The 18162-nt window shown below is 34.5% G+C and overlaps 1 long non-coding RNA gene across 1 annotated transcript; it reads right to left on the bottom strand.

Annotated features, from left to right (window-relative positions):
• Positions 1 to 7595: 7595 nt before the first annotated feature.
• Positions 7596 to 10166, bottom strand: LOC132716036 (uncharacterized). The gene is made up of 4 exons (XR_009623764.1): positions 9764 to 10166; positions 9238 to 9409; positions 8584 to 8755; positions 7596 to 7909 (listed from the first exon to the last, which is right to left on the bottom strand). It is a non-coding gene; the product is annotated as an uncharacterized LOC132716036 (long non-coding RNA).
• Between the last annotated feature and the right edge of the window lie 7996 nt (positions 10167 to 18162).

Genomic DNA, 18162 nt, shown 5'->3' with positions numbered 1-18162 from the left:
AAGTGGAAGTCAGGCTGATTGTCAGGGATGTCTGGGAGATATGTTTGTGTTGTTTATTAATAAATGTGAGTGAATAAACAGTCCAGAATGAAAAAGTGGAAGTCAAGCTGATTGTCAGGGCTGTCCAGGTGATATGTTAGTGTTGTATATTAATGAATGTGAGAAAAATGAAAAAGTGGAAGTCAGGCTGATTATCAGGGCTGTCCAGGAGATATGTTTGTGTTGTTTATTAATAAATGTGAGTGAATAAACAGTCCAGAATGAAAAAGTGGAAGTCAGGCTGATTGTCAGGGCTGTCCAGGGGAAATCTTAATGTTGTGTTTTGATGAATGTAAGTGAATAAACAGTTCAGAATGAAAAAAAATGGAAGTCAGGCTGATTGTCAAGGCTGTCCAGGAGATATGTTTGTGTTGTATATAAATAAATGTGAGTGAATAAACAGTCCAGAATGAATTAGTGAAAGTCAGGCTGATTGTCAGGGCTGTCCAGGGGATATGTTAATGTTGTGTTTTGATGAATGTATGTGAATAAACAGTCCAGAATGAAAAAAATGGAAGTCAGGCTGATTGTCAGGGCTGTCCAGGAGATATGTTTGTGTTGTATATTACGAATGTGAGTGAGTAAACAGTCCAGAAAGAAAAAGTGGAAGTCAAGCTGATTGTCAGGCCTGTCCAGGAGATATGTTTGTGTTGTTTATTAATAAATGTGAGTGAATAAACAGTCCAGAATGAATAAGTGGAAGTCAAGCTGATTGTCAAGGCTGTCCAGGAGATATGTTTGTGTTGAGTATTAATAAATGTAAGTGAATAAACAGTCCAGAATGAAAAAGTGGAAGTCAGGCTGATTGTCAGGGCTGTCCGGGGGATATATTTGCATTGTGTTTTGATGAATATGAGTGGTAAAAAAACAGTCCAGAATGAAAAAGTGGAAGTCAAGTTGATTGGCAGGGCTGTCCAGGGGATATGTTTGTGTTGTGTTTTGATGAATATGAGTGAAAAAAAAACAGTCCAGAATGAAAAAGTGGAAGTCAGGCTGATTGTCAGGGCTGTCCAGGGGATATGTTTGTGTTGTATATTAATAAATGTGAGTGAATAAACAGTCCAGAATGAAAAAGTGGAAGTCAAGCTGATTGTCAGGGCTGTCCAGGGGATATGTTTGTGTTGTATATTAATGAATGTGAGTGAATAAACAGTCCAGAATGAAAAAGTGGAAGTCAAGCTGATTGTCAGGGCTGTCCAGGGGATATGTTTGTGTTGTATATTAATGAATGTGAGTGAATAAACAGTCCAGAATGAAAAAGTGGAAGTCAAGCTGATTGTCAGGGCTGTCCAGGGGATATGTTTGTGTTGTATATTAATGAATGTGAGTGAATAAACAGTCCAGAATGAAAAAGTGGAAGTCAGGCTGATTGTCAGGGCTGTCCAGGGGATATGTTTGTGTTGTATATTGATGAATATGTATGGGGAAAAAAACAGTCCAGAATGAACAAGAGCTGTCCGTAAGACAGCGCGCTCGACTTTTTTATTGCTTGCCAATTAAAAAAGTTTTTGCAGTAAAAGGCAATACAAGAATCTCTGTATTTTTAAAGTGAACAATGGCCATGAGCATTAAGATATTTAGTGAAGAATTATTTTACTGAATTGTGTGATACCCTTGAACACTGCAGCAAAGTTTGAAATGTTTAAGTCAAAAGAGGGCTGGTAAGAAAGAAAAAAAAACTGAGTTGAGCCTTAAATAAATTTAATTCTAAGTCGATAAAAGGCCTTAATTTTTAAAACAAATCCTTGACAGAGTTACCTTCTCTTGCGTACAGATGGGGGTAATGATGTGAAATAGCATTAAAAGTTTCAAAGCAATATCTCAAAGGGTTAAGGCAATAAGTGGATTTTACCCATATTCAATGTATTTTCTAAGTCAAAAAGGGGCATAATTCTGTCAAAAACCTTGACAGAGTTATGTCCTCTTGTCTGTTGATGAAGGTCGTGATGGTAAACAAGTATGGTCAGTTTCAAAGCAATACCTCCAATGGTTTTTGAAATAAAGTGAGGTGGTACAAAAAACTTAACCAAGCTCAATACACTTTCTAAGTCAAAAAAGGGCCATAATTCTGTCAAAAACCTTGACAGAGTTATGTACTCTTGTCTGTAGATGGAGGTTATGATGGTGAACAAGTATGGTAAGTTTCAAAGCCATACTTGTAATACTTCTGAAATAAAGTGGGGTGGTACGAAAAACTTAACCAAGGTGTGACGCCAACGCCAACGCCGACGCCGGGGCGAGTAGGATAGCTCCCCTTTTCATAGAAAAGTCGAGCTAAAAAGTGAAAGTCGAGAGCCGATTGTCAGACAAGGGCATTATTTCTGATTTATTTTATCATAATTCATTATATTTATAGAGATTTACCTGGGGTTAACAAAACAACATTCCAATCTCATTTCTCAACATATACCATATGTTGAACAAAGTCTTTTTAACTAAACAAATCACATTTGCTTTGTTGGTTCTTAAGTCATTTGACGACTCTCCATCTTTATTGGCAGAAAAATATGCCCCAAAATGGACAGACAAGGGCAGGTTAAAGGGTAGAACCACAGATATTCTAGTCTATCTAGTAATAGACTAGCTAAAATAGATCATTCCTATCAAATTGCATACTGACTGTGTCCATCTCTCTCCATACTGATGTACAAATCTACCAGCACAGAGATGTACCAAGCTATATTTGTTTTGTTGGTTCTCAAGTCATATGGCGACTCTCCACCTTTATTGGCAGAGAAAATATGCCCAAAAATGGACAGACAAGGGCATACTAATTTCTAAATTATTATCATAAATTCATTATATTTATAGGGATTTACCAATAAAATCAAAGAGCAAGGTTTACCGTACAATACACCGTGTCCATCTCTCTCCACACTGAAACAACTTCCAAATGTACAAATCTACCAGCAAAGAGGTGTACCAAGCTATTCCATACCATATCCTTCTTGCGAGTATATAGGCACTGGGACTCTCGAAGAATTGATAGTCTCGATCAACTTTCACAATGCATGTCAAGTACTCCAATACTCTGTCACTGAGTGGCTTTGACCATCCACACATCCATCCATCATCACCATGTTTCATGTCATTCTTGCAAATTTGCCTCCTTGGTCTTAAGATTAACTGAAAGTTCACTGGTGTTAACAAAACAACATTCCAATCTCATTTCTCAACATATACCATATGTTGAACAAAGTCTTTTTAACTAAACAAATCACATTTGGTTTATTGGTTCTTAAGTCATTTGACGACTCTCCATCTTTATTGGCAGAAAAATATGCCCCAAAATGGACAGACAAGGGCAGGTTAAAGGGTAGAACCACAGATATTCTAGTCTATCTAGTAATAGACTTGCTAAAATAGATCATTCCTATCAAATTGCATACTGACTGTGTCCATCTCTCTCCATACTGATGTACAAATCTACCAGCACAGAGATGTACCAAGCTATATTTGTTTTGTTGGTTCTCAAGTCATATGGCGACTCTCCACCTTTATTGGCAGAGAAAATATGCCCCAAAATGGACAGACAAGGGCATACTAATTTCTAAATTATTATCATAAATTCATTATATTTATAGGGATTTACCAATGAAATCAAAGAGCAAGGTTTACCGTACAATACACCGTGTCCATCTCTCTCCACACTGAAACAACTTCCAAATGTACAAATCTACCAGCAAAGAGGTGTACCAAGCTATTCCATACCATATCCTTCTTGCGAGTATATAGGCACTGGGACTCTCGAAGAATTGATAGTCTCGATCAACTTTCACAATGCATGTCAAGTACTCCAATACTCTGTCACTGAGTGGCTTTGACCATCCACACATCCATCCATCATCACCATGTTTCATGTCATTCTTGCAAATTTGCCTCCTTGGTCTTAAGATTAACTGAAAGTTCACTGGTGTTAACAAAACAACATTCCAATCTCATTTCTCAACATATACCATATGTTGAACAAAGTCTTTTTAACTAAACAAATCACATTTGGTTTATTGGTTCTTAAGTCATTTGACGACTCTCCACCTTTATTGGCAGAAAAAAATATGCCTCAAAACGGACAGACAAGGGCAGGTAAAAAGGTAAAAGGGTAGAACCACAGATATTCTAGTCTACTAGCTAAAGTAGATCATTCCTATCAAATTGCATACTGACTGTGTCCATCTCTCTCCACACTGAAATAACTTTCAAATGTACAAATCTACCAGCACAGAGATGTACCAAGCTATATTTGTTTTGTTGGTTCTCAAGTCATATGGCGACTCTCCACCTTTATTGGCAGAGAAAATATGCCCCAAAATGGACAGACAAGGGCATACTAATTTCTGAATTATTATCATAAATTCATTATATTTATAGGGATTTACCAATGAAATCAAAGAGCAAGGTTTACCGCACAATGCACCGTGTCCATCTCTATCCACACTGAAACAACTTCCAAACGTACAAATCTACCAGCACGGAAATGTAACAAGCTATTCAATACCATATCCTTCTTGCGAGTATATAGGCACTGGGACTCTCGAAGAATTGATAGTCTCGATCAACAAACACTTCACCACTGTTACACTACAATCCATTTTCTGAAAAAATATTTACTTCCATGTGAAAATTATTTAGAGGTCGGCGGCGTATACGTACAATACAGTTTTTTCCAAAAATATTTTTATAGTAACCCAATTTTCTGAAAATGGAAAATACCTTGCCAATATTTTGTGTTTACAATATCATTCTTCCTGTGTCATTTATATGAATAATTAAATGCAAATTTGTGTTTAATTTGACGGCGTTGAAAGGCATGCTCAGGGAAATCAACTGAGTGTATATATGAAGCTACCCACAACGGCGAGAAAATGTTTTTATATTGATCACGAAACTGTACTGTATGGATTATAGAAAGTTTGTGGATAGAAAAGGCAATGGATTAATGCCATCATTTTGACAGTTTTGATTTTATATAAGTCAAATAAATTAACCAAGAAAATCCAAGAAAACGGTACATCACACTGTACAATGGAATTTATGCAAATTAGCGAGGGGCCATTAGATTTGTTTGACTTGGTGGTATATTGTTTATCTGGCATTACACAGCTGTCAAGTTATCCTGTTAGACAACTACAACTGACAATGCCTATCAAATGTATACTTTATTCATAAGTAATATAATAAAATTGTATTTTGTAAACATACTAAGACAGGGAATGGAACCATATAGTCTCCAAAAATGGCTGACAGGATACTCACCTCTATATTCATTTGCTCAAATTGCACAGGATTTCAACCAACTTGTATTTTGATTTTATTATGATTTCATGTATCTTTATTATGATTTACTAATAGCAATCAAAGAACGAGATTTACCTTATGACAGTCATCTTTCTTCACACTGGAACAACTTATTGTTGTACAAATCTGCCAGCACATAATGTACTAAGCTATTCCATACCATATCCTTCTTGCGAGTATATAGGCACTGGGACTCTCGAAGAAACTGATAGTCTTATCCACTTCCGCTTCATCACTCCTACATGGTCTGAAATATCACCAGGGTTTACAAAATAACATTCTAATCTTATAATGTTAATATTTAGAATGTCTTTACAAATTAATTTTCAAGTAAGCAGGTAATTATCAATGTTTCATTGGTTTTTGTATTATATTAAGGCCCATTCTTTATCATATGGCAGATAAAGGCCGTCAAATGAGTTTCAGGGTAGGGCAAGTTCATATCTAGTAGAACCACTTACCTTCCAGTCTAGCTAGCTAAAAGACTATCTCCAATAGACAATTCCTATCAACTGTATACTTTATTCATAAGTAATATAATAAAATTGTATTTTGTAAGTAAACAAAGACAGGGAAAGGAACCGTAGTCTCCAAAATGGCCGACAGGATACTCACCTTTATATTCATTTGGCTCCAATTGCACAGGATTTCAACCAAACTTGTATTTTGATTTTATTATGATTCGTTATCTTTATTACGGGCATTAGGGCAAGTTCATGCCTAGTAGAACCACTTACCTTCCAGTATAGCTAGCTAAAAGACTATCTCCATTAGACAATTCCTATCAACTGTTTGTTGAATTAGCTGATTTCTTTTATCCCTTACATAGATGATATTATACATACAAAAATCCTTAAAGTATAATATTGTAAAATAACTTCTTGCTCCATCATGCCAGTTTCCAACCAATAATACACATGCAGCTATCCACATCATCACGTCTCCGCCACAATGTAGAACTAGAACACCAACATCTTCTTTCCAGGGGGTTTCCAAAAACACAAAAAAACACAAAACATTAGAACAGGGAAAAAACAGTTAAAGAACCTGGTAAATAGATCTGTAAAACAAAAATATAGGTATTAGTGCAAACAAATACAGGCATTTCAAAATCAAATCAAAATCACGAGTATATAAAAAACCGCGGGCACATGAGGTAGTCTGGCCAGAATCACATTTTATAACAACCACCATCAACAATAACTTCAACTCAACACATAACCAACTACAGGGGGTACAGGGATAACTTTCATAAAGATTGTTTATAAATTGCGAGTATATCAACAAAACCGCGGGCGCATCACGTAGTCTGGCCAAATCACATTTTATAACAACAACCATCAGCAATAACTTCAATTCAACACATCACCAACTACAGGGGGTACAGGGATAACTTACATAAAGATTTTTTTATAAATCGCGAGTATATCAACAAAACCGCGGGCGCATCACGTAGTCTGGCCAAATCACATTTTATAACAACAACAATCAACAATATTTTTAACTCAACACATCATTTACTTCAGGGGGTACAGGGATAACTTACATATGTTTTTATAAATCGCGAGTAAATCAACAAAATCGCGGGCGCATCACGTAATCTGGCCAAATCATATTTTATTACAACAACCATCAACAATAACTTCAACTCAACACATCACTTACTACAGGGGGTACAGGGATAACTTACATAAAGATTTTTTTTATAAATCGCGAGTATATCAACAAAACCGCGGACGCATCACGTAGTCTGGCCAGAATCACATTTTATAACAACCACCATCAACAATAACTTCAACTCAACACATAACCAACTACAGGGGGGTACAGCGATAACTTACATAACGTTTTTTTATAAATCGCGAGTATATCAACAAAACTGGGGGCGCATCACGTAGTCTGACCAAATCACATTTTATAACAACAACCATCAACTATAACTTCAACTCAACAGATTACTAACTGCCGGGGGTACAAGCATAACTTACATAAAGACTTTTTTTATAAATCGCGAGTATATCAACAAAACCGCGGGCGCATCACGCAGTGTGGCCAAATCACATTTTATAACAACAACAATCAACAATATTTTTAGCTTAATACATCATTTACTTTAGGGGGTACAGGGATAACTTACATATTTTTTTTATAAATCGCGAGTAAATCAACAAAATCGCGGGCGCATCACGTAATCTGGCCAAATCACATTTTATTACAACAACCATCAACAATAACTTCAACTCTTCACATTTCTTACTATAGGGGGTTCAGGGATAACTTACATAAAAATATTTTATAAATCGAGAGTATATCAACAAAACCGCGGGCGCATTACGTAGTTGTGGCCAAATCACATTTTATAAGAACCATTAACAATAACTTCAACTCAACTCATAACTAACTACAGGGATAACATACGTATTTAAAGATATTTTATAAAGCGCGAGTACATAAAAAATAGCATACATCAAGAACAATATAAACGATCAAATACAAAAGTTGTAAAATATCATCACACTTACTCTATTCACAAAGAACGTCTTCTCCAAAAATCTTTTTATAGTAACCCAATTTTCTGAAAATGGAAAATACCTTGCCAATATTTTGTGTTTACAATATCATTATTACTGTGTCATTTATATGAATAATTAAATGCAAATTTGTGTTTAATTTGACGGCGTTGAAAGGCATGCTCAGGGAAATCAACTGAGTGTATATATGAAGCTACCCACAACGGCGAGAAAATGTGTTTATATTGATCACGAAACTGTACTGTATGGGTTAAAGAAAGTTTGTGGATAGAAAAGGAAATGGATTAATGCCATCATTTTGACAGTTTTGATTTTATATAAGTGCAAATAAATTAACCAATAAAATCCAAGAGAACGGTATATCACACTGTACAATGGAATTTATGCAAATTAGCGAGGGGCCATTTGATTTGTTGACTTGGTGGTATATTGTTTATCTGGCATTACACAGCTGTCAAGTTATCCTGTTAGACAACTACAACTGACAATGCCTATCAAATGTATACTTTATTCATAAGTAATATAATAAAATTGTATTTTGTAAACATACTAAGACAGGGAATGGAACCCTATAGTCTCCAAAATGGCCGACAGGATACTCACCTCTATATTCATTTGGCTCAAATTGCACAGGATATCAACCAAACTTGTATTTTGATTTTATTATGATTCATTATCTTTATTATGATTTACTATAGCATCAAAGAACAAGGTTTACCTTATGACACGCATCTTTCTTCACACTGGAACAACTTATTGTTGTACAAATCTGCCAGCACATAGATGTACTAAGCTATTCCATACCATATCCTTCTTGCGAGTATATAGGCACTGGGACTCTCGAAGAACTGATAGTCTTATCCACTTCCGCTTCATCACTCCTCCATGGTCTGAAATATCACCAGGGTTTACAAAATAACATTCTAATCTTATAATGTTAATATTTATCATGTCTTTACAAATTACTTTTCAAGTAAGCAGGTAATTATCAATGTTTCATTGGTTTTATATTATATGAAGGCCCATTCTTTATTATATGGCAGATAAAGGCCGTCAAATGAGTTTCAGGGTAGGGCAAGTTCATGCCTAGTAGAACCACTTACCTTCCAGTCTAGCTAGCTAAAAGACTATCTCCAATAGACAATTCCTATCAACTGTATACTTTATTCATAAGTAATATAATAAAATTGTATTTTGTAAGTAAACATAGACAGGGAATGGAACCCTAGTCTCCAAAATGGCCGACAGGATACTCACCTCTATATTCATTTGGCTCAAATTGCACAGGATTTCAACCAAACTTGTATTTTGATTTTATTATGATTCATTATCTTTATTATGATTTACTATAGCATCAAAGAACAAGGTTTACCTTATGACACGCATCTTTCTTCACACTGGAACAACTTATTGTTGTACAAATCTGCCAGCACATAGATGTACTAAGCTATTCCATACCATATCCTTCTTGCGAGTATATAGGCACTGGGACTCTCGAAGAACTGATAGTCTTATCCACTTCCGCTTCATCACTCCTCCATGGTCTGAAATATCACCAGGGTTTACAAAATAACATTCTAATTTTATAATGTTAATATTTATCATGTCTTAACACATTGCTTTTCAAGTAAGCAGGTAATTATCAATGTTTCTTTGGTTTTATATTATATGAAGGCCCATTCTTTATTATATGGCAGATAAAGGCCGTCAAATGAGTTTCAGGGTAGAGCAAGTTCATGCCTAGTAGAACCACTTACCTTCCAGTCTAGCTAGCTAAAAGACTATCTCCAATAGACAATTCTTATCAACTGTTTGTTGAATTAGCTGATTTCTTTTATCCCTTACATAGATGATACTATACATACAAAAAATCCTTAAAGTATAATATTGTAAAATACCTAATTGCTCCATCATGCCAGTTTCCAACCAATAATACACATGCAGCTATCCACATCATCACGTCTCCGCCACAATATAGAACTAGAACACCAACATCTTCTTTCCAGGGGGTTTCAAAAAACACAAAAAAAAACACAAAACATTAGAACAGGGAAAAAACAGTTAAAGAACCTGGTAAATAGATCTGTAAAACAAAAATATAGGTATTAGTGCAAACAAATACAGGCATTTCAAAATCAAATCAAAATCACGAGTATATAAAAAACCGCGGGCACATCACGTAGTCTGGCCAGAATCACATTTTATAACAACAACCATCAACAATAACTTCAACTCAACACATCACTTACTACTGGGGGTACAGGGATAACTTACATATAGTTTTTTTTTATAAATCGCGAGTATATCAACAAAACTGGGGGCGCATCACGTAGTCTGGCCAAATCACATTTTATAACAACAACCATCAACAATAACTTCAACTCAACACATCACTTACTACTGGGGTACAGGGATAACTTACATAAAGATTTTTTTATAAATCGCGGGTATATCAACAAAACAGCGGGCGCATCACGTAGTCTGGGCAAATCACTTTTATTACAACAACCATCATCAATAACTTCAACTCAACACATCACTTACTACAGGGGGTACAGGGATAACTTACATAAAGATTTTTTTATAAATCGCGAGTTTATCAACAAAACCGCGGGCGCATCACGTAGTCTGGCCAGAATCACATTTTATAACAACCACCATCAACAATAACTTCAACTCAACACATAATCAACTACAGGGGGTACAGGGATAACTTACATAAAGATTTTTTATAAATCGCGAGTATATCAACAAAACTGGGGACGCATTACGTAGTCTGACCAAATCACATTTTATAACAACAACCATCAACAATATCTTCAACTCAACACATTACTAACTGCATGGGGTACAAGCATAACTTACAAAAAGACTTTTTTTATAAATCGCAAGTATATCAACAAAACCGCGGGCGCATCACGTAGTTTGGTCAAATTACATTTTATAACAACAACCATCAACAATAACTTCAACTCAACACATCACTTACTACAGGGGGTACAGGGATAACTAACAAATATTTTTTCTATGAATCGCGAGTATATCAACAAAGCCGCGGGCGCATCACGCAGTCTGGCCAAACCACATTTTATAACAACAACAATCAACAATATTTTTAACTCAACACATCACTTACTACACGGGGGTACAGGGATAACTTACATATTTTTTCATAAATCGCGAGTAAATCAACAAAATCGCGGGCGCATCACGTAGTCTGGCCAAATCATATTTTATTACAACAACCATCAACAATAACTTCAACTCAACACATCACTTACTACAGGGGGTACAGGGATAACTTACATAAAGATTTTTTATAAATCGCGGGTATATCAACAAAACCGCGGGCGCATCACGTAGTCTGGCCAAATCACATTTTATTACAACAACCATCAACAATAACTTCAACTCAACACATCACTTACTACAGGGGGTACAGGGATAACTTATATAATGAATTTTTTTTATAAATCGCAAGTATATCAACAAAACCGCGGGCGCATCACGTAGTCTGGCCAAATCACATTTTATTACAACAACCATCAACAATAACTTCAACTCAACACATCACTTACTACAGGGGGTACAGGGATAACTTACATAAAGAGTTTTTTATAATTCGCGAGTATATCACCAAAACTGCGGGCGCATCACGTAGTCTGGCCAAATCACATTTTATTACAACAACCATCAACAATAACTTCAACTCAACACATCACTTACTACAGGGGGTACAGGAATAACTTACATAAAGATTTGTTTATAAATCGCGAGTATATCAACAAAACCGCGGGCGCATCACGTAGTCTGGCCAAATCACATTTTATTACAACAACCATCAACAATAACTTCAACTCTACACATTTCTTACTATAGGGGGTTCAGGGATAACTTACATAAAAATATTTTATAAATCGCGAGTATATCAACAAAACCGGGGGCGCATCACGGAGTCTGGCCAAATCACATTTTATAAGAACCATCAACAATAACTTCAACTCAACTCATAACTAACTAACTACAAGGATAACATACTTATTTAAAGATATTTTATAAAGCGCGAGTACATAAAAAAATAGCATACATCAAGAACAATATAAACGATCAAATACAAAAGTTGTAAAATATCATCACACTTACTCTATTCACAAAGAACGTCTTCTCGGCGCGAGTTTCCCACCAAAAATGACCTATTTGCTCAAATGATCACGTGGTCTGTAATCTGTGTAGCGGGAAAATTCGGCATATTCCGCCGTGCTTCTCAACTCTGACCTTTTCATTATTGAAATATTGTTGGGCAATATTGGCCGGAGACATTTGAATATTCAATGACCTTTTATCGGCATTCATCGGAATCCGGCATAACGGTATCGATTCAAATATGATCGAGAATGGGAAATCTTAATTTATTAGTACACAGGGGTGGCAGGATAAAGCCATATACGAAAACGCACCAACAGGAAAAACATTTGAAAGATAATATATGGCCTGTTAGAGTAGTGGTTAAGGTCCTTGTTTCGCATGCGGAAGGTCGTAAGCTCAAATCCCATAACTGTGTGAACATTATACAAGGGGAATCATCTGTTATTCTTCTTAATCTCTTAATTATCAAGATTATCTCCCTTCCTTGCTAATACAAACAAGTTTTAAAAAATCCTGTATATAAAATTATGTACTGTACTCCAATGCTTGTTTTTGAACTATTAATTCATTACACCAAGAATCAAAGTCAAAAATACAGTATTTTTATATCCCGAGCATTTTCAACCATAATATTGATATACACATCACAAATTTAATGTTGTATATCCATCATCCAACATAAATCCATTTTCCTTTTTTCTATTAAACACAACACAGATGTCCGTGTTCGAAATATTTTAAATACACATGATAACTTCAAATTGTACTATATCTCAATGTATAACGGTCTTGGATAGCATCATGATTTACAAACTATACCGTTATTGTTTGTAAATTTTTAAAGGGACTCCACTGAGGTGAAAAAGCCTAAAATTATAACATTTGAATATCTTACATAAATGAGCGGGGGACTTTAAACAGAAATATATGCAAAGATAGTTAAGAAATGTACTTTGAAATTAATTGAAAATCGTGTGTTTATGCTTTTCTTAGTCCGATTTGAGTGATTTGAGAGATGACTTTTATATTTGTAGGAACATAAAATTGAAGTCTTCTCCTTTGGATGGAGTAAGGGTACAGTTGAATCAAAGTCGCCAGTTCTAAAAATAGATTTCTACACTTTTACAGCCTTTATTTATTGACGAATGTATTTCATATTTGGAAGGTAGATTACTTGCATGGTATTCTTCCTTTTGATTGAGGTAGGGATCAATGGGACATGGTCACAAAAGTTAAAATAGATTTTTTTTAAAGTAACATTAAATAAAATATGTAAACATAATTTTCCGTCGGCTTACAAACCAAGCATTTTGTGGATTTGTTAACATTTTAACAGTATTGTTGTAAACCTCATTAAAATTGTTCACAAGTTATGATTTTAAAAGGAAAACGCCATGGTAACATTAAAGTTCGTATACGAATTTTAACATGTAAATGAAGACTTGTATAATTAGCTCGTGTATATGGTAAAATGTGGATCACAACAATGGAAGATATTTTTGTGAACATTTTGGTTTCGTGGTGCATAAGCCCTGTCGTTTACGAAAAAAGTAATCATCTCATAAAAAGATTGAATTTGTATGAAAACATCGTAATATAATTCGGAATTATACCGTTAAATTCGGACTGCTACTTAAAAATATTTGTTGATTGATGAACGGATGACCCAAAGGCGGAGTTTCTCATGCAAATAGATTTCGCCATAATGAGGTATATAAAACTCATTTTGGTTTTTGGGCAAAAAAAAAAGAAATAGTGCAATTACAGGTACAGAAAGATGCAGCAATTCCAGAAGCTTCCCCTGGTTCTTTAACGTGCCAAGGTGTTTAAGCACCCATACATGGGACCTCGATTAAAAGTGTTATCCGAAAGACTGATTAGTAATTTTAGTTGGCCAGTCCGGGAATCGAACTCACAAGGTCGAGATTACAAGTCTCGCGCTCTAACCGATTGAGCTGTGCGAGCACGCTGCTATGACAAAAATACCGGTGCATATTATATGTGTTAATCGTAAATTCGGTCATATCTAACGCCCGACTGCGGATCGAATACTACATGATCAAGGAGTACTACATAATAATTTTTGTTTTCGATTTTCGTATTGACCGTGCATTTCATACTATGTTTTTCACGTATTTGCCATTTATGATAAATTAAAAAATTTTGCCTTCACGTTTGAAGTGAATATCTAATATGTATTTTGGGGGGAATATATAAAAAGGGAGATAATTTAGCAAAAATTCCTGTCAGGATCATCTGTCCTTTAGAAATGCATTAGTACTTCTATATGAAATAAGTATTTAAGTTTAAAGTGAATATGTTTGAAATTAGCCATAACCAAAATGTTAATTCTTAGAGAAATAAGGGAAATAACTTTGCAAATCTAGGATTATCTGCCCTTTGATATTGCATCATATGATCATAGTAAACAAATAAACCACATTTAAAGTAAATTCGGTAGTGCCTGAGAAAATAAATGAAATTACTTAAAACAAATTCTGAGAGCGACAATACCATAATACCTTTAATCTGTTGTCAATCAGGGCTACAAATGAAAATGGGAAACAAAAGAAAAATACTTATCTATTGAGAATTTAGTATCAATTATCCTTTCTAGCCTAAAGATTACATTATATAGCAGCTCAAAACCTCGATATTTAGGTTCATAAAAGAAAACAAGTAAAACAAAGATGGCAATAACAATAAAAAATAACTATGAGAATGTTAAAAAGAAATATAATACTACTTTAATCATGATTTTAACATGAATTTACATCTTGCGACATTTAACGGTACTGTTGCGACATTTAACGGTAAGGGAAATTCGTGCGACACTTAACGTTAACATTGCGACATTTAACGGCAAATGATTTTGTGACATTTAGCGGCGGTTGCGACATTTAGCGGCAATGTTGCGACATTTAACGGCAAGTGCGACATTTAGCTGCGTTGCGACATTTAACGGCGCCACATTGTGAAACAGGTTCTGAATAATGAATAAACAAAAAATATACAATTACCTTCCAGTATTTAAAATATATCAAATAATTGATACTGATTAACCAATCAGCAATTTAATATAATTTATTTTTTATAATATTGCATTATTTTTAGGCAGCCATTTACTGCAAGTTGCGTATTGGTTGTTATGCAATCGCATCATCTCGACTCTTTCCGTCAAACTTCACATAAGAAATTGCATTTTCGGTTTGGGTTATTATGAAGAATATTTTACTTACGATCACTGTATCATGAATTGCGATCTTAAAGACAATTAAATTTGTATCATTTTTTGCGACCACGCAAGAACATGTCTTTCTACACAGTGCTTATCACCTGTTAAAAAAATTTCTGTCTGCGCATACGAAAATGTGCTTTTTTCTAATGAACTGCGTGGAAATCAATTGATATTTTATTACACAAATGTATTTACAAGATTCAAAACTATGAAGCTTAAAGGTTACACTAAAAAAATGATTAATATCGTTAAACATATAGTAATGATATAAGTTATAATATGTTTGTGTATAAATCGTAAATTTCCAGTGTTACATTTGATGGGTTGTACTCTGGGCAAATTACGCTCCCTTCGCAGCTCAGTGAATACAGTCCGTAAGAGAGTGAGCGATAGTGAAACGCAAAACAACTATCAGCGTTTACTTTATTACTCAGTTCCAATACATTCCTGGTATAGTTGAATTTCTTCAAATCTTTTCCCATGTATGTAGTATGATAATGAGTTTAGACCAAGCTATTCATTATTCATATTTACTTATCATTGAAGGCATCTGATAAAGACCGCCTCAGAATTTTCGGTCAATTGTCGAAGTGTTAAAACTTATATTTTCTATCAGTTGTCAAAGTCTCAGTGCCGACAAACTGACGCATTCGACCAAATGTCATATCCGACAAACTGACGCATTCGACCAAATGTCATATCCGACAAACTGTCGCATTCGACCAAATGTCATATTCGACAAACTGTCGCATTCGACGAAATGTCATATCCGACAAACTGACGCATTCGACCAAATATCATATCCGACAAACTGTCGCATTCGACGAAATGTCTTGCATCGATGTAATATCTACATTGTCACTATGAGGTCTTCTTGTACATATACAAAAATAAAGAGCAAGATCCACAAACAAAAGTAATGAAAACTTGCAGACGAGTCAGATTTATTGACATATTCGAGATACCGGATGTGCCTGCTTTATCTTCCATACCCTCTAAAACCGGCTTATAAGCATATATGCCGACACCAGTAAGTATTGGAATCTTGTCCAAAGGACTGAACAGGGCGTAAGCATATACTTTTGTGTATGACAAAGGTCTTTCGTTTGTGTAGGACAAAGGTCTTTCGTCCTATACTGTTCAGTATACGATACGATCTTGAAGACTTTAGTGTAAACGTCCATGTAAAAAATAGCAATAAGTGATTTTCTTTTGAATAATAATATAAGACATTTACCTAAGAAATCATTCAATATCCACATTCCTTTAGGTCTGGCTATTATAAATAAAGATAAAAAATATATAGAATGATAAAAAAGAAGGAAGAATATCCAAATTCATTGCTAAAATGGAAAAAATGAATTTATAAGTTTTGGTGATATGAATTACTTGAATTTCAATTTAATGTATAGTAATGTTTTTAGAGTAACAAAAGACCCAAAATTGATCTGGTTTCAATACAGAATCAACCATAGAATTTTAGCCGCAATAATAATATCTGTCATATTTTGCGGTTCGGATCGGAATATCCGTCCCGAGGTGACCCGCCCATTGGGCGGTAACGAGGCTTGCCGAGTTACCGCCCATGGGCGGGTCACCGAGGGACGGATATTCCGATCCGAACCGCAAACATATGTCAGATATTTTTTCTTGCATATTCTACCATTATACCATTATATTTTAAATTCTTTATCTTTATTTTCAATGAAAATTTATATCATTACAACCGTAACTACTTTCATTCAACAGCGTATGAATGACAAAATCATTCATAACGGTAAAATGACGTCATCTTTATCGTGCCATTGTACAGCACGCGACTCATCTGGAACCCCCCATGCCAGATGAAATTTCCGGCATGGGTAAAACTAACGGAAACGCCGGTCTGATATGCAAGAAACTATCTTCTTAAAAAATGAATATTATTAGAGAAAATGACTGTACATTCTGCCAACATGAGCCAGAAACTTTAATACATTTGTTTTGTAATTGTGAAATTATCAAACAGTTTTTGCAACAATTACAATCATATATCAAAGAAAAATGTAATTTAAATTTCACTAATTGGAGTAATTTTGATATCTTAATTGGGAATATTAATATAAACATCATCCTAAATAAGATAAATAAGATTATTTTGCTAGCAAAACAGTACATATACTATAACAGATTGAAGAAAATAAGGCCTTCTTTGGAAATTTTCAAGGAACAAATAGTACTGAAAAAAACAGTGCCAAACAGCTGTTTCAATATGAAAAATTTGAACGCTCATTGGAAATGTTAAAAAATTCAGTAAGTTAGCGAGACTGTGTAATTATTGATATTATTAAGTAGTAAACATCCCTTGTTTTATTATTTATATTATTAAGACACTCCGCTTTCCTGACAGACTTTCCATAAGTGACCTTTACTAATATTTAGAAAATTTCAATAATTTGGAAGTAAATCCTCCAAGTTTACACCAACAACCTTTTCTTTTTTCATTTTAGTGAAGACTTATATAAGTAAATGAAAACATTTTCCTCTGAATAAGATGGATTTTAACCTCAAACTTATTTTTGCCTTTTCCACATACTTGTTGTTTAAAATTCAATAACTTTCAGACTATAATCCTCTCTCACCCACTTTCTTCTCTTTCCCACTTTTTATTTTCTTCTTTTATATATATTCTTACATTTTAGACATCTACTTGTAGTTAATCTATTCTATATAAGTTTATATATAAATATATTTTTTCATGTGTGTATAATTACTACTTATTCTTGTCTAGTATATACATACTATAAACTTATTTAAGACAAACCATATAGTTCGCCAAAGGAGAAGAATTCTATAAGACTTGTCTTTCATTTTCATCCTTTTCCATTGTGTAAAAATGTTTTGTTTGTTATATATTTGTATGAACATTATATA

The sequence above is a fragment of the Ruditapes philippinarum genome, unplaced genomic scaffold, assembly GCF_026571515.1.
Source record: "Ruditapes philippinarum isolate M1 unplaced genomic scaffold, ASM2657151v2 ctg957_1_1_1_1, whole genome shotgun sequence".
In the NCBI taxonomy this organism is placed as follows: domain Eukaryota; kingdom Metazoa; phylum Mollusca; class Bivalvia; order Venerida; family Veneridae; genus Ruditapes; species Ruditapes philippinarum.
This window is presented reverse-complemented; position numbering and strand designations above follow the sequence as displayed.